General features: G+C 31.5%; 1 long non-coding RNA gene across 1 annotated transcript; it reads right to left on the bottom strand.

Annotated features, from left to right (window-relative positions):
• Positions 1-652: 652 nt before the first annotated feature.
• Positions 653-15,261, bottom strand: LOC140006768 (uncharacterized). The gene is made up of 3 exons (XR_011814608.1): positions 14,613-15,261; positions 9,486-10,088; positions 653-1,092 (listed from the first exon to the last, which is right to left on the bottom strand). It is a non-coding gene; the product is annotated as an uncharacterized lncRNA (long non-coding RNA).
• Positions 15,262-19,303: the final 4,042 nt, after the last annotated feature.

Below are 19,303 nucleotides of genomic sequence, written 5' to 3'. Positions count from 1 at the left end.
ATAAAATAACATGGGCAACTAAAAATCAAACGGCAATTCACTAAAATCAAGATAATATTAATTAACGATCTAGCCAAGAAATAACTTCAGCAATGGTTCACCTAATTGATCATCGAAGCAAAGGCAATTCCAATTATTTATCAATAAATATGTTATAACTACCAAACTAGCGATGTCAATCAACCCCTCCTTACTGTGTCGGTGATTAAGGTACTCCCGTTAATCACTGCTCTAATTAGGAAATAATCCTAGATACGCCCGTAAGATTTAATTTCCCAATTGTCTTACGTATTAGAGGAGCCATATTCTAAGCAAATAACGCACTACCAGGGTTATTTCAGATTAGCCCGCATATCCCCCTGACACGAATCTAATCGTGCCAGTTGTCACTATTTCAGGACAATTAAACAATTACGGATTTTATGCCCTAATTGACAATAGGTTACCAAATCAATTAATTATCCGGATCCAAGACAATCAATTAATTAAATAACCATAAGCATAGCAATCCAGGAATATGCGAATACCAATGAATAAAAGGAAAAAATTAAATTAAATCGTTCTCACAATTTTAGGCGACCCAAAGCATCCGTTGTCCCTTGACTAGAGTGAGGAAATTAGTTCATAATTGATGAACAAAATCCATGCAAAATGGAAGGAATAACTGCGGCCATTGTACTTCAAAACTAGGAAGAACTCAATTCGTCTAATTGGTGAAAAGCTCCTGGCATGCGTAGTGGCAACCACAAAAGACGAAAGGAAAAGTCAAAGCTACTCTCTATTGTTTCTCCTCACATCCGTGGAGAATAACTACCACCAGTGAAGAAGAAAAAAGTGAAAAAGTAAGGCTAAGCTAAAGACGAAAAACTAAGGAAGCAAGATAGCCCCCTTGTCCTCTGCAATCTCTTTGGTTTTTATCCCTTGCTTCCCTTTTGATGTGCGGCGGCTCACTGCCGAAAAGAAGACTTCGGCCCAATTTGCCCAGCAAGGGCTCACGTTTTGTTGTTCCAAAAATACCCCTAGGACAAGCTCTATCATTTGGACTCTTTTCATGCCAAATTAGCACTTGTTATTATATTTTCGTTCTACTCCCTGAAATAAATGCCAAGTACTAAAAGTGAGTAGAATCCAGCAATTAATCCACATTGAGTCAGGTAATAGGAGAAATTAATAATAAAATAAATAATAAAATCGCACCCTATCACTATTCAGGCCAATATCCTCAGTAGCCAAATAGCAAGCAAATTATAGCCAAGACTTGGGCTAAATGTGTAATGGAACAGTTCCAGATAGGATATAATGATAATTCAAGATGGCTTAAAAAGTTATATCATCCATGTCTTTTTTTGTAATCGAAGTAACCAAAGTTAGCATCAATTTTATTGCTAAACATCAAAGCTTAATAAGTACATTCCGTTGGAACATCTATTATCAAAGCTGAACATCAAACGGAGGTAGCCGAAGTACATTCATTATCAAATCTTGATAAGTGGAGCCAGTTGCTTAATATCATTTTTATGGCTAAACATCCATTATCAAAGCTTGAATCGCTAAATAACAGCAGCAACTTACTAAACATTAAATATGCAGTGCTTTGGAAGCATTTTTCTAACCAGAACTTTTGTTCTGTTAAGAACATAGATACAGCAAATGGAGTGTATTGTGTTGGAATAGAATCAGCATAAACCAGATGTGTGATCAAATGGAAAATGCAAAGTGCCATGGATACAACATGATCTGGTATAATGTAACCAGGATAGAAAATCTCTAAACCTTGATACTTGTTCAGATAGAAAATTATCAAATGTCTAGAGAGGTATCTTAGGCAGCAAAACTATCTTTTCTTGATGCTATCCTACTGCAATTTCTGCACAAATTGCATATCCATGTAATTTTCTAACTATAAGTCTTATTCCATTGCACAAGCCTTTGGTGGGATTCAAGTTTCTAAGGAGAATTACAGGACAGTTTTCTTTTAATACCAGCTCATGAGGAGGCAATCCTCTAGGGTTCAATGAGTTGAGAAGTCTTATAATCACCTTGATCAAATTCATTAAGAGTTTTATCTGTGCTAGTATAAACATGCACTACTCCAGGAAACCGTTGAATCATTATCTCATTAATGTCATCGACAGATGTATTCTTTGCTGTGATGATGCATTTGTCGATCATCTGATATGGATCTAATAAATACATCTGAAGGTCTGGGAAAATAAAATCTATCAACCTAATAAAGATAAATTGTATAAGTAGTGAAACATGTACATATTTTGATAGTTTTGGTAATATATAATGTAGACAAATAAGCGACTTATTAAGAGAAGATTCCCTGCTATCAAAGGGAATTGATATTTCTTGAGAAAGAGTTATTTTTCCATCTTCATCCTCCGGTTCACGTCCTTCACCTACTCTTAAAAGAAATTCACAAAAATAAGGATCTTGAATTACTCTCATATTTTCAGTTAATCTGACGTTGTATAGAGTTTCCACAAAGAAGAATTAACAAAACTAGACTCAACTTGCTGAACTCTTGAAGCACTCTGTATCACAAGAAGGGTTTGACGAAAATCACGTCTAAACACAACCACTTTTCCACCAAAAGATTCATCACAATCCATCATATCCCTAAGTAACATGTCAAATGCCACTATGGTTTCTCTTTTAGCCATGGATGCTTTATCCCCAAAGGATTAACTTTGCTAACATAATAAACCTAACCACTGAACTCATGACATGTTTTATTGCTGGATAGATCAAGAGGAATCTTAAATCTAGAATGGACTGTTTGAAGAATAGATGCAGCGACACTGGACGATGCAACAGCAAGTGCAATATGACCTTGTGATCTAAGTGTTGCAAGGATAGAACGATAAAGAAAAGTTTTTCCAGTTCCACCTAGACCATCAACAAAGAAACTCTTAGAAGCATTTGAAAATACTTGAACTAAAATGATGTCATATGCATGTTTCTAGCTTATATTCAATTTTCTAGAAAAAAGTAAATCCTCTTCTGAAAAATGGGCATTTTTTCACACTCTACCTCTTTTGTAGCATGCTCATCACTGTTCAAGCAAAAATCATCAGGCACTAAATGATAATCATTTATGTTTCTACCCATTTGTTCTAAATATGTATTGATATCTGACAAAACAGATATTCTTACATGTGGGAAGAATAGCCGATGAGATTCTCAGGGTTAACAATATTACTTGAAAGCTCATCTTCAAATTTTTCCCATAAAGCCTTTGCATTATTGGGAGAACAGAATGCCAACAAAACTAAAAAAAAACTTCTTAGTGAAGATGGCATCTGGAAACTCACTGCCTCTTGAAGAGTGTCTTCTAAATACGTATCCGATTGTAGAAGTCTCCTGTGGAAAGCAGCTTCCCTATATGATAGTAAATGCTTTCCAATAACAATTAAAAGATCCTCAAATGACGTTGGTGCACAAATATGAGACAACAATAATCTCAAATTATACCTTTCTCCCTCAGTTGGACTAACCGTAACTAGTCGACCAATAACATTTTTTGCTTTCTAGAAGTCCACTTTTTCTTCTTAACCTTCCATACAAAATGTTATGGTTATTCACGATATAAACAATTAAGCTGCTAGGCCTTTTTGTTTCTCTTATTCATTTTAAAAAAGGTTGTTAACATGGTTTTGGAGAAATCGACATGGTCCAGTAGTTCTGCCAAATCTGTATTTTTATGAAAAAAAAATCATCTACTATCCAAGTAGATGTAGTTGTAATGTATAAACAGAAGATGTCATTTCATTCAAAGCAAATTTGTAAATACGTCAAAACGCCTCTACTGCTGCAATCCATCGACCAGACTAAAATTCCCTTATCTCATTAACAATTTCTAGACTATCTCTCGATAGGCCAATACTACATGGAAGCTAACACGATCATAACCCTTATCAATGTACTTGTACAAATACTTAACTAATTTAATCGTGGAACAAATTTCAACATTTAAATGATAGTCAATTCATAGAAGAAGATATGGATTGTAAGAAACAACCCATCAATTGTCAAGAGAGTGGTTGCATACCATCACAGAAATTCCATTCAGCCTTCTTCTTTAGCAAGGATAGCCATCTTTCGTGTTGACAGTATGTTTGCTAAAATCTTTTGAAAAATGGTTTTTACACAAGCCATTCCTCATGCAAATATTACTTTCATTTAATCTACCACACGGGCCATGCATCATGTGTTTAATAGCAAGATTATACAAATGTCGCTGAGTATGTGGATCTGGAATTTCAGTTGAAACTATTCTATTATAGGACTCAGCATTTAATGGCTTAAATTGTGGCTTTAGTATAACCAAAATATGTGTATGACGAAGACCCCTCTTTTGAAATTCAATGACATAAACAAGAGTTGATACTTCACCAAGAAAAAATTTTCTTCACAATCTCTGATTTAAAAATGTGAAATTTGGCTCTAAAAACTCTTGCCACTAAATCAAGTCTATCTTGAGCTTCCTCTCCATATTTTAGGTTTTGTTGAATCTCTGGTCAAGTAGTGTTACAAGTCATGGTAAGAAAAATATCTGGTTTGCCATACCTCTGCACTAAAGCCATTGCATCGACATATCGGCGCTGCATATCCCTAGGTCGACCAATAAAAGAAGTTGGAAGATAAATTTTACGCCCAACTTGTCCTCCTTTTGTACTACCACCAGATATACGATCGATTACACTTTGTAGCATTTCTATTCTAATATTAGCCTGCTTTATCCTATGAAAGTCCAGTCTATAGGTTTCAATGTTAACATATATATCAACTACAAATTGTTGAAGAAGTTTGCCTGTGTGTAAAAGCATTGATCTAGTACCTTCGCACATTTGGAGCAAATAACAATGGGTTTGTTTGGATAGAATGTTATTTGAAATATTATTTGGAATAATTACGGTAGCACTTTTTGCGATGTGATGTATGTAAGATAAAAAGATAGATAGGAATATAAAAAAATTGGTTGAAAAATATGTTTATAATACAAGTGATGTATTATTTGGGATAATTTGCTATCTAAACAAACTATACTACTCTCTTGCTGAAACCATATTTCGTTGCTATCTACTCTCTTCAGCAACTATAGACAAAAAAATACTAACAGTTCTAATTTGTTATTAGACATAATTAAGTATGCATTAAATATCTTACAACTAAAGGAAAGAAATACTAACTAAACGTGCCTTGTTCTTCTCTATTAATTAGTTCTCTAGGAGTTTCTATGGAACCAAAATCTAAAAAGTAATTATCGTAACTGGTGTCTTCCTTTTCTTTCTGATCCTAGGTTTCTTCGGATACAGTAATGCCACTCAGATTCACCATTAGGGGAAAGTAGAGGGTATTGTAATGAATCATAACATGCAAAATAGTGCAAGATCCTATGTGAAGTATATGAGTGTGTATAAATTTGAATATGAGTATTCTTATCAACATCATCATTATCAGATTCAGACCAAATTGCAAAAAGTTATGATGAAGTAGGCAGGTTATATACTCACTAATCCAAGTCAGGATTGCAGTTAAGAACAATCTTACAACAATCAAGATGAGGAACATGCTGAAGGCTCTTAAAGAATCTAGCATAAGGGTTATTTTGAAAAATCCGCATCAATAGTTTAAGAGTACTTTCCTGTAGATTAGAGGAATTGTAAAACCTATTTGACAATTTCTCATCATCATCATAAAAATATAACTGAATATCGATAGGCTTCTCAGCAGAAAGAACAAGGCTACTAAGCAAATGGTAGACTTGACCTTGTACAAGGAAGGTATAAACTCCTTTGCTGTTCTTTGTTGAATCATGGTCATATTTTGCATCAAAGGAGATGAAAGGTAGACTATTATTATAAGTGCGTGCACACTTTTTGAATTCCAAGCATTCTTGCTCTCTACTCGAAAATAAGCGACCAAGACTATAGGGCATCACTGGAATTACAATAGAAACTATATCACTGCCACAACAAAAATTTGGTGGCTCCAAGTGAAACCGCTTTGCACCACAATGCTTACAATCCAAAGCATTGGGTAAGCCTACAGATATTTTCGGTATACATTCTAATCGTGCATAAAGTCCTACCTTGGTTTTCTTTTTTCTACCTATAATGATTGTGGAATGCGTATTAATGAAAGTTAATGAAGTATGCTATTCCAAGTTTCCTCCCAAAAAAGATAAATGATATTCCATTAGCTACCTTTTTTAGAGCATCTGTATCTATTGGAGTAGATATATCATTTTGAACACTTAATGACTTAGTTGTAACAAAAATAACAGAAAAGGAGTCATCCTCTACATATCTTCCATTTAAAGCTGATAGAATTAAAGAGGGAGCTAAAGTTAAAAAAGAAAAGAAAAGAAAAATGGAATGCTAGAGAACCATGCATAAACTAATTGAGAAAACAAAGAAGCAGGGTAGATATGCAAGGGAACGCATAGATTAAGTTCTAAGCAAGAACAATGGAAAGCAACATTCCTATTTTTATAAAACAGAGTATACCTCTGGTAAGGGAAGCAACAGAAAAAGAAGTCGAAGAATACACTTGAAGAGAAAGTTTATGCCTTTTAGGAGCAGAGGAAAATGCACCAGAAACAACATCAAGCACATTGGTTGAAGAGTTGTTATCTGTGCTATTGTGTTTCCTGAAGACGTTCAAAGCAGATAGCAAACCAAATGAATTTTCTGGTACATAACTATGACTTGAAGCATTGCCACTGCCTACATTCTTAACTGAACATTGTTCAACTGGATTCCCTAGAGCAGCAGAGTTAGCAATAGAGGATAAACCCCTTTTTTCAGCACTATATGCCTCTCTTCTACTACAATTCATTGCATCCTTCTTTTTTTTAGGCATTGCAGCATGATGTTGTCTTCAAGTCAAATTTTTATCCATTGGGTAGACCACATAGATTAATTCAGTACAAGAAAATTGCAAATCTGTATAACTTAAACCAACAGTATTTGTTTAGACCGATAAATCCATATCTAATGTGTAAAAGCAAATAACATAACAAATATATATATAGCTTATTAAATCTGAAAAAATTTATAACGCAACAAAAGACAACCAACAAATATAACCATAACTCATAAACCGAGGATAAAACAGATTATATAACTACATCTACCATAAGAAAGCAAAACTTAGTACTTAAATAATAGAAAAACATGTCAAAAAGAAGATAGTAGCCAAACAACAAGGAAAAGAAAAGAAGAAAAGAAATATAGTCAAAACAATTGGAACACAAGTCATTGATACATAATCCTAAAAAAGAGAATGAAAAGCGCAAACCTATGAAAAAAAGCCAAGAAATTAACAGATGCAGATAAACAGCCAAGCACAATATCAATGTAGCCCTCGTGCACAAGTAATAAGATAGAAATATGATTGAAGCAACCAAAAATGTCTCTAAAAGAAAATTGCATCCACTTTATAACTCCAAAAAACAATATACGACCCATCTGCAACTACATATTTTGAAACAATTCAAACATATGGCGTGCAGAATACAAAAGTTATATTTTTTCCATCTAAAACTATAATCTGAATGTAAAAAATGCAAGTAGAAGAAGATGAGAACCAATACCTGAGAAAAACTTTAAAAAGGCATTAACCCGTTGTAGATGAGAACAAAGCGCTTTATATTCAAAAAAGCTTGAAGTAATCTCATATATAGGACAATGACGTGGAAGTATGAAAAAAGGATAATTAAATCTGTGTAGAGGTTGTTGCATGCAAGACAAAACATGGTGAAAGTGGAGCATTGGCCATTGGCTGTGATTTTTGTTTCTGGCTCTGCTGAGAATGAAGTGGAAGCCAGGTCTATATTGATAGTACAGTTTCAGTACTATGCATGGAGAGTGGACCAAAGCATACAAGTGGGATACGCGTCAAAGAATGAATTAAGAGCTAATAATTAAACGACAAACTGGTACTTGAATAAAAATGAAAACTTTTTTTTGACTAACAGCAATTCTTTTTAAAATTAAGGTGTATTAACAAAAAACAGTCAAGACAAAAAAATATAGTATACTTAATAACTCTCTTCAATTTCAAACAAAATATATATTAACTAAGTATTGGCATTTTTAGGCAATTTAACATTAGTTTTATTATGGTTCTTCTAAATAATTAAACTAATATAATGAAAGAGAATAAATTTATTACCAGATAGTAAAGACAAAATTCCAATTCCATGAAAACAAAAAGAGTTTTGATTCTATACAAATGGCACAATTTTTTCTAAATAATTTTAACCAATATAATGGAAAAAAATTTCATTATTAGACAAGAAACACAAAATTCCAATTTGAGGTAAACAAAAACAAATTTGATTGTATACAAATGGTAGGAAAAAAACTGTCAATGACAAAGCTCTTGTATTACAAACCAATTGTTTATATCTTGAGTTTTAAAAGCCTTTAATTCATAACTAAGTGTTTATAATTTAAATTCTTTACAAATGGCCAAAAAAAGGAACAATAACCACTTGATAGTTATAATCAGTGATATTTAAAACGTATTAATATACAATGAAAAGACATATACAATATTATAATTCATTAATACACACAAGAAAAGAAAAAAAATTAATAGATACAATAGCACATGATATAAATCAAAGTCTACCTAATCTATCCTTTTTTTAAAATGAAGAAAAAATATGTATCAACAAAAGACAAACAAATACAAAATATAATTTTTTATTTTAATTAATATGCCTAGACGGAATGAAATTATTACAAAACAAAGCCGTGCATTTGTTATCTATTTCTTCTTTTAACCAATTTATCTTTCATTTATATATAATTATTTGAAACTTGACATAAACAAGTGATTGCAAGCCAAGAGTTTAAGAAAAATTAGTTAACTTTGTTATCAATGTGGGATAAAGGGACTATTAATTTGTTGCTACCAATTTTTTTATATTAGAAATTTAGAACCAATGATTGTCAAAATGCTTCGTTACTTGATGGAACCGACAAAAATAGTTTTTTTTAGGTGCCTTCATTGTTTTACAAATTTCACAGAAAGAAAGTCAAGACCTGATTGATTCTTGGGCACTGAATGCATCACTTCACAGTAAAATGACATTACTTATTTCGTATCTAAGAAGACAAATTTTCTTTTAGACATGTACGAGGACTTGATCAACATTCATCATTCCGTAATTATCCTACTTCATCCGATTCAATTGACACTTATGATATACTTGACACTTTTATGATATACACAAAAAGGTGTAGTTGTACAAATGTCATACAAAGAAAGTCAAAATCTAAATTATGGCACTGATTATGAATTAATTACTCTTAAAAATATATTTAAACTCTTAAACTAATCTAGGATGAAAGCAAAAAAATGATAAAGTAATATGCGACAAAGAGTTGGATAAAGAATTGAACTTATTTCAAAAATAGTGAATCAAATAAAGAATCAATCTTACGAAAGCTGTATGGTCCCACCTTACATTACTTTCAACTTTGTTTTCTCTATATGATTCCTTGATTCTTTACTTTGAAGCCTGTTTCTCCCATCAAGAATACTTCAGAAATTATATGATGAATGTTTTACTTGTATGTTTTGTCCACCAATCATTAGTGATTGAATGGGTTTCAACTTCATGCGCTCAGAAAGAACATCTTCCAAAGCACCTGATCTGCCATTTTCACATTGTACCCCTACCATTATTCAACCAATGTTGAAACACAAACATTTAGCTAATCAAGTAGAACAAAATATGTTCAAAGAAAACCACTAATTGCAGAGAATAGAAAAAAAGTGTACATAACATCATGATCCATAAATACATATAAAAAAGTAAGCCATATACAAACTAAAATAGCAATTGAGTAAATATTAATCTACAACCTAGCTACTACATATTTTCTATGTTTGAGTCCTTTAACAATGATAACTACATAATACACATTAACTAAAAATGTCTAATGAAACCATTCGCTAGAACATTGAGCTGCACTCATAATCAAATGACATGAATGCCTAACACAGAACAACAAATTCCTTTCTCTTTGCCACCTAGCCACATGAGCACTCAATTCAACATTCTGCAGCAAAAAATCATAAGTATAGTCATAAACTACATAAGTATGAATAAACAATAAATTCCTAGTCTGCACATACTATTTATTCATAGTCAAAATCCAAACCCTTGGTTGTCTTACAATAATCAATTTAACAGTGAGTTGCATCCCTAATCAAAGCAGATGAATGCCTGAAACATGATCACTTAGTCTAACATTCTGGAGCAATGAAAATAGAGACATAAGCATAAGCTACATAAGTATGAACAATCAAACAAAGACCACATTACGAAAACAATCCTGAAATACCTCATGTTTTAAAAATTCATAAACATGAAAAGTAGCCAAACTAATCAATCTTTTAGCTCCATTCTCAAAAAACCAGAACATTCACAGAGACTAAATCAGGAAAAATCTCTTTTAGAGGAAAAAATAATTATCAATCTGCCTAAAAAAGACCAATCCCACAATGCAAATCATGCACAAAACCATAGCAAATCAGGAAAAAGACCTTTGAAACCCCACATGACAAGCTCATCCAACCTCCAAAAATTAAAAAGAATAACATAATTGTCATAAATAGGAAAATAGTAGCAGTAATCACGAAAAATATAGAAACCAACCAACTATAGTAGCCCAAGATATTAACTCAGAAAAAAAATACATGAACCACTATAGAAACCAACGACTAAATCAGTCCAAATCCAGTGGAGAAAGAAAAGAAAAGAGGATTAAAGAATTGAACCACTAAGTCACCTATTCTTCAAGCTTTAAAACCACAAATCAAAACCTAAGTTCAATTCAATGCAGTCAGAGTTCAAAATATTAGCCCAGCAATTTTCTAGCCATATTGCAGTCGAGCAAGCAAAAAAAAAATACAAATGCGAGGAACAAAAAAGAGAAAAATAGAAAACAAAAGAAAAAACAAAAAAACAAAAAGAGAAATATGACATAAGAGCAAATGCAACGGTGAGGAAGAAAAGAGATTACTAGAGTGCAAATGCAATGGTGAGAAAGATGACAGCGAGGAAGAAAGAAGATGATGGCGTGGAAGAAATGAGGAAGCAAAGGAAAAACTAAAAACAGGGATGATTAGAATAACAGAGAGAGAGAGAGGAATGAAAAAAAGGAATGGAAACACCCACAAAATATGTTAGCATAGAATGGAAAGAAAGTATTGAGTCGTTTAACAATCATAACTACTGCACAATACAAAGAAATGAGGAAGCAAAAGAAAAACTAAAACCAAGGACGATTAGAATAACAAAGAGAGAGGAATGGAAAGAAAGGAATGGAAACACCCATAAAACATGTTAGCATAGAATGGAAACAAAGCGTCAAGTCATTTAACAATCATAACTACTATACAATACACATTAACGAATAACGTCTAATGAAATTGTTCTCTACAAAAAAGGCTAAACAAAATAAAAAGACTGCAATAATCAATTTAACATTGGGCTGCATTCCCAATCAGATAGCATGAATGCCTAACATAGTACAACATATTCCTTCTTCTTAGCTATTCAACCAGATAATCACTCAATTCACCATTCGGCAACAAAAAATCAGAAGCATAGTTATAAACTGCATAAGTATGAACAATCAATGTATTCCTAGTTATTCACAGTCAAAATCCAAACCCATTAATCAATTCAATAGTGAGTCACATTCCTAATCAAACCAGATGAATAGCTAACACAAGATCACTTAGTCCGATATTCTGGAGCAATGAAAATAGAAACATAAGCATAAACTACAAGAGTATGAACAATCAAACAAAAAATACATTACAAAAACAATCCTGAAGCACCTCATATTTTCAAACTTCATAAACATGAAAAGCAACTAAACCAATTTATCTCTTAACTCCATTGCCAAAGGCCAAAACATTCACAGAGCCTAAACCAGGAAATATCTCTTCAATAGACACAAAATACTAATTACAGAATACTAATAGCATAACCAATCTATTCCTAGTATGTATACACTACTTATTCACAAATTTTTTCAAAAATTACGCCATTTTTGGAAACAAACACTACTTATATACAACCTTACTGAGTTGCTAACCTCCACCATCCACCTGAAAAAAAAAGAACCCTATCACTCTGTCTAAAAAAGATCAGTCTCACAATATAAAGTGTGCACAATACCATAACAAGCACTAATTCACATCATTTTTCATAATCCAAATTCCATTCAACATAATACTATCTATTCTTAGTATGTATATAGGGGTGCCAATTGGGTCAAGTTCGGATTGGCTGATCGGATTGAGACCCGGGTATAACAGAAAATCCACGGACCCGAACCTGATCCACCAACCCGAAACGGGTCAGGATACCTGACACGAACCCAAAAAATTCGAGTTGGCGGGTTAGCGGGTCGACCCGAAATGACCCGAAACTTAATTTTAATTTATTAATTTATTACTGTAATTTCTAATAAAATCAATTTCTCACAAAATTAATTACATAATCAAGTAATAAAAATTTAAATAAATAATTCCAAACCAAATCTAAATTAAATTAAACACCGTAAAAGTGTTTTATCCCAAATCAAATATAAAATAAATTAAAACAGTATAACAGTAAAAAATAATATAATATATTATTTGTTCAAATATAATAATTTCAACTTCACACAAGTTAAATAAATTCATTTAGGATTAAGTAATTAATGCCTTTGAAAAAAAACAATAACTTAATTTAGTTAGATAAAATAATTTTTATGTTTATTAAGTTATTTTTAATTCGTAAACGGGTCATATCGGGTCATATCAGGTCACCCACGGGTTGACCCGAAATCGACCTATTTTTTTTTCGGGTTCGTCGGGTTCGACCCGATTTTGACCTGGACCCCCGAAACCTCAACCCAAACCCATTAATTTCGTGTTAGATCGTGTCGTGTTTTCGAGTTGTATCAGAAATTGCCACCCCTATATGTATACACTACTTATGCACAAATTTTTCAAAAACTACGCTACTTTTGGAAACAAACACTACTTATATACAACCTTACTTAGTTGTTGACCTCCACCATCCACCTTAAAAAAATAAAGAACCCCATCACTCTGCCTAAAAAAAAGATCAGTCTCACAATATAAAGTGTGTGCAAGACCATAACAAGCACTAATTCACATGATTTTTCATGTTCCAAATTCCATTCACATATCAAAATATTTCAGTTTTATACAAAACCAACAGACAACAAACACAAAATTTCATTCACATATCAAAATGTTCATAGCTCATTCCCCTGCAATTCAGGAGAAGATATGTCCAACATGGAAGAATAATTACCCCTAGAAAATTAATAGAGAATAAGTTTCACCTTTTAACTTTAGTTGCTAGATTTTCACTATACCTAATCGAGCAATAGAATTGTTACTAAATACACTGAAATGGTTAACAAAACAACAACTTGATATCTAAACTCACTTTTTAGGTTTTAATCTATCCTAAATCAAACTAATGAAAATTGCTCTTTGTTTTACCAAATTACACCTAATGCAGATTTAAATTATATAAAAAAAACTGCTATAAGTTCAACAACTCATACTTGTAGGTCAACTATCCAACCATCGTAGAATGAAATGTCTGGTAAATAAAAAATTGTACATTCCTAAGGAAATTCAAAATCAGCAATTATGAATGATCAAAATATATTAGTTACACAACTTGACTGAAAAGACATGGCAAAATTAGATTAATTGCTCAAATTTTAGTCGATTAATCATTGAAGTTATTGTTTAAAAAAAGAACACTACCTACTATATAAGTCATAGAGATTGTATCAGCAAAACTTGTAATTAACCATTAAAACCAAAAAGACATTTCAAGCAAAACCACTATCCTCCAAATTTAAAAAAAAATAAGAGAGACACAAGAAAAAAAAACCAACAATGAAGTAGAATGATGTAGTTAGTATATCTTCTAAAATCAACTCCTATTGAGAAAATCATGTAATACATGAAATCACTATAAAGAAACTACTCAAATCTCATGGCAAAATCATCAATATCCACAGGCTTAGTATCCAAACATTTCTTGATTAACTTAGCTAACCAGTAAACCACAGATCTACTATCAAATGCCGCACAATTAGGAACAAACTCTATTTTTTTATTTATCACCCTAACCGTGTACTTAACCAATAGGAGAACAATCATGCCATAAAACAATACAATAGTAGCACATAAAAACTAACAATTCATAAAAGAAACCAATTGTGTAAAAACAAAAAAAAACATCATAAATGAGAAAAGAAGAGGAAACCAAGAAAAAACCACCAAATGTAACAAGCCAAGTTGTAAAAAATCAGTAAATTAGTCCAAGTTCCCAACACTATTCTAACCATATTGCTAGCCAACAAATGCAAAAAAGGAAAAAGATGTACCTCAAGGACCCCTCGAAAAGTGCATGAACAACATCCAAAGGTCGAATTTGAATAGCATCAAGAAATAGTTGAATTAAAGAAGCTATTTGTAAAGTATCATCTAAAGGTACAATCCACAGTATACAATCAAAATAAACAAGTACTTACCTCCAAGCAAAAATCCCAACACAGCTGATATAACTGTGTAAAATATGCAGATATCCAAGAGGTACATCTGCAAACAACATGCAGCTATGGTTAGTTAAAAAGATAAAAAAAATAAAAAATAAAAAACGATAGTACTGGTGGGAGAAGGGAAACTTATCATGTTGGGTGTAGAAAGAGCTAATAGAGAAGAGGGAGACGACACGATGGCGGAGGAGGAACAAACGGATGAAAAAACGAAAAAAGGGAAAAACAAAAAAAAAATAGAAGAAATTGTAAAAAACAGAAACATGGAGGAATGAGAGATGCTGATGATGGCAAGGATCTTGCGGGGGGGTTGAAGTGAACCCACGGGCTGGGAGGGGATCTAGCCACGATGAACTTGAAATAGATGGAAGGAAGAAGGAAAGGGAATCTCAGAGCTGCTGGGTGTATAAGAGGAGAAGAAAAAACTGATAAAGGAGAGGGAGACGTGCGGTAGTGGAGAAGGGGCAAACAGAGAGAGTCTGGAAGATTTATCTAACCCTAGAGGAATAGAGAGAGAATACAGAGAAAAAAAAACAGAGAAAATGGAATAGATGGAGAAATCTAATGACCCACGCAATCTGCTAAACAAACAAAAAGGGAGGGTCACGTGCAGAATGACCAAATCATGTGGAGAACAACCAAATCTTTAGCTCTTTTATTACTTATATAGAAAACTCAATTATCAAAAAAAAAAAATTGTTTTGAACCAAAAGTACAAGCCCAAAAGATTTTAACTATACAAATAAAGAAAATATCGATCCCATGATTTCTTTAATTTTTTATCTTAACTTTTTTTAAATATTGATAGTAGAAGCCCAAAGATGAGCTCCACAGTAGCTTTCTTTTTAAAATTTCATTTTTTGAAAAGAGATAATTTCAAAAATCACCCCTGAGGTTTCTGACTATTTCACTAGCCTTCATCCAGATTTCAAAAATTACACTAACCTTTTTTAAAGTTAATTATCTTGTAACACTTAGACCCAATCAATAATTAAAAAGTGATATTAAGAGAGAGAAAATAATATAATTTCATCATTTTCCCTCATCTACTATATTATTTAATTAATTTAATACCAACTTACAAATTAAAAAAAAAGTACTAAAATTTGCTGCTACTTATCATTAGAGATCAAATCATATATAGCATCAAAAAATAGTACATTATTTTATATTTTTTATTTAATACAAAATTCCAATTACTCTTTTCAATTTTATACCCATTGTCAAACATAATTAACAACAAATAATTAAAAATTTTGCAACCAAAATGTTACAAAGAACAAACTTTAACATTATAAATATTCTTGTCAACATATTATGTTTAGTTGTAGAGATTTTTATGCTATTAAAGTTCACTCTTTGTAATATTTTGGTTACAATTTTTTTTATTATTTGTTGCTGATCATGTTTAATAATGCATTTATAACTAAAAAGAGTAATTTGAATCATATATTAAGTGAAATATACAAAATGATATACTAATTTTTATGCCATATGTGATTTAATCCATGATGATAAATAGCAAATTTTGGTGTTTTTTTTAATATTTGGGTGAGTATTAGTTTAATAAAAAAAAATCTAGTGGATGAGAGGCAATAATGGAATTATATTATCTTCTCTTTTCCAATAACACTTTTTAATTATTGGTTGGACATATATGTTATAATATAATAAAACTTAAAGGAGGTTACTGTAATTTTTAAAAGGGTTAATTTCACATACCTCCCCTGAGGTTTTTGAAAATTACAGAAAGCTCCCCTCAAATTCTAAAAATTACACCTACCTCTCCTATTTTCACTATTTAAGTAACATTATAGACCCAAAAGGCTATTTTTTCTCAAAATTTCTATATTACCCTTGAGTTATAATTTACAACAAAAATGTAAAAGGAAAAAATGGTTCACAATCTTTATTTCATTTATCTTTACTTGTTATCACTATTATCTACCCATCAACATCCACATCACCATTAAATAAATAATTATCTTTGTTCTAATGTTACTCTTTTACCTAAAAATTTCTTATACAGATTATTGTATTAACTATAAACGCTACATTAGATACCTAAAAGTTTACCTACAATCTTATAACAATATCAGATTTTACTTAATAAACAATAATATTAATCAATATCCATAAATTTCAATTCTATGGCTATCATCTTTTTAATACAAAATAATCTAAACCATCACTACTAATATCAATATCTAATATACTCCATTGGTATAGAGTTCAAAATCAATCAAATTTTCTCCATAGGAATAACATCAATAATTGTAAATCAAAAATAAAAATACAATGCTATTATAACTATATACCAAGAACATTTTTTTCATGGTAACCATAACAGTATAGCCTATATTTAGCTCCTATTAAAATTCCTATACTTAATTATTATTTTTATCACCATCACCATCTTCATTTCCATCTAGTTTGATAATGAAATTAGCACTCAATTTGTCAATTGATAATTTCAATTTGCTAATGCCTATCAAAAATTGAAAACAAAAATAGGCACAAGGAAACTATTTTATAATAATGAAAAATCGAGAATTGGGAATAGATACCAAGATATGTAAGTATTGGTGGTTTGGTGTGTATAGTGATTTTATTAGTGGCGACAATACACATTTGGTTGATAATAATACATAAATGAGTTTGAAAGAAAGATAAATGTAAGAGGAAGAGGATAGATAGATAAATAAGAAAGGCTGTAGTTTGAATTATTGGTTAATAATAGATGAGAAAATTTTTAATATTTGATAGAGTTTTTTAATGAGTTGACAATTAATGAAGGGTATTGTTGACAATATTTGATGCAGTTTTTTTTAATGAAGGGCATTGTTGTCTTTGACTAGTGAAAATACTCCAAATAAAATCATGGGACTATTAATTCTATTGATTGACAATTTTAATTTGACACTTGGGGCCCTTACCTTGTCCAATTGGCAATACCATGTTGGTCAAAAGTCAATTACTAATACTTGCAAAATAGATGTTTCAGATTAGGATAAAATTTCTTATGTAATGCTATGCTAGCAAGAAACCAATTACTAATAAATAGTGGGAAAAAATATTGCTATGTCATTCACACTCTTATCTCGTATTATTAAGTCATATAGAATGGAAACAGTAAATCTAAAAAACCACAAGTAATAGTAAATTTATAATTATTAAAGTCATGACATTCATAAAGTAGTTGTATGCTCTCCGACTTGCCAATTTCTTGTCAAATAAAAAATGGTTAGATGAGTTTTTTCAGTTTCTAAGCACATACAAAGGAGAATACAATATATTAACTAAATCTACTATTCTCTTCAAACTAGGTATTTTTGAAATTTAGCTCTAGATTTGTTTTTCAAAAACATCTTTGGACAAGGTGTTTTTGAGTATTTTTAGAACTTTTTGAACAATTTATGAAAATCGCTACCCTCATTTTTTTCTCACCACCTCTCCCTAACTTTGCCACTCTCACAAGAAGCTTTCTTTCAATTTTTTCTTGCCATCTTCCATCTTCCTTGCCATCTCTCTCCTATGTTCAAAGCCCTTTAGTAAACATGCAACCCTCTTATTTGGTCACTATGGACAAAAGGCAAGTGAAAAGTGGTGGATAAGGGGGGAAGGAAAGGGTGATTCAAGGGAAAAGAGGCTAAAGGGATGGCAAGACATTGTTCAAGAGCGAAAGAATAATGTTTGTATCAACATATTATTTTGTGTCTGTTTTTTAGTTATTCTTTTTATGGTGTTTTAGAATAGAACTAATCTTTTATGCACTGACAGTGTATACACTTTCACCATTGGATGCCTGACACATAATCTAAATTTGAATTTGAAACTCAAATTTTGTACATGTGTCTTGCATCCAACCGTAATAGTATATATACTATCAGTGTATATAAGATTTACTATTTAGAATATAGTTTTGGGTGTTTTTTAAGGACTTTTAGTGTTGCTATTTTAGATATACGTTTTTCATAAAACATGTGTTCATGAAAATTTGGAATCCAAACAGAACGTTAAAAGAGTTGGATTAGAAGAATTGATGAGTTTAATATAAAAGTTAAAAGGCAAAAGTACCCTCCTAACCAAGCAAACGAAAATGGATAGAAAGATCAATATAGTACATATGACTAAATATAGTAAATAAGCCGAAAAGTGCTATTTTTTAGATAAAGTAGTGGTGGATAACTAGTTAGGAAACAAATCTATATATACATAAAAAAATAAAAAGTTCTTTCTTTGAGAATATTGAATTGAGTAGAAAAAGTTAATAAAATCTTACATTCAAAAGGATTTGGGTTATGAACATAGAAAGAAAAATTACAAGACAAAAATAAGGCAAAAATTATTGAGTATTTTAATTTTCTTCTGCATTGTTGCTTAGCTAAATTATGTGCTCCTCTATTAGCCTTTTTATGTGTTGACAAAGCGAAACAAGTCAATACAACAAATGAGACAGGATCAATGACATTGAAAAAGAAATGAATCTCAAATCCTTGTAGCAAATTTTACAAATTAGAGGATTGAATTGAGAAAAGAATTTTTGTAGGGCTTGAAACACTGGCCTAACTGGGAGGGCCCAAGTGGACTTAATTTGAAAAGATAAGACAAATAAAAAAGATTGTAAGAAGCCCTAAATTGCAATTACCCTCTCGTACAAAAAATCC

The sequence above is a fragment of the Coffea arabica genome, chromosome 1c (assembly GCF_036785885.1).
Source record: "Coffea arabica cultivar ET-39 chromosome 1c, Coffea Arabica ET-39 HiFi, whole genome shotgun sequence".
Taxonomy (NCBI): Eukaryota; Viridiplantae; Streptophyta; class Magnoliopsida; order Gentianales; family Rubiaceae; genus Coffea; species Coffea arabica.
Note: the sequence above shows the minus strand (reverse complement) of the source record. Positions and strands in the feature narration are given on the sequence as shown.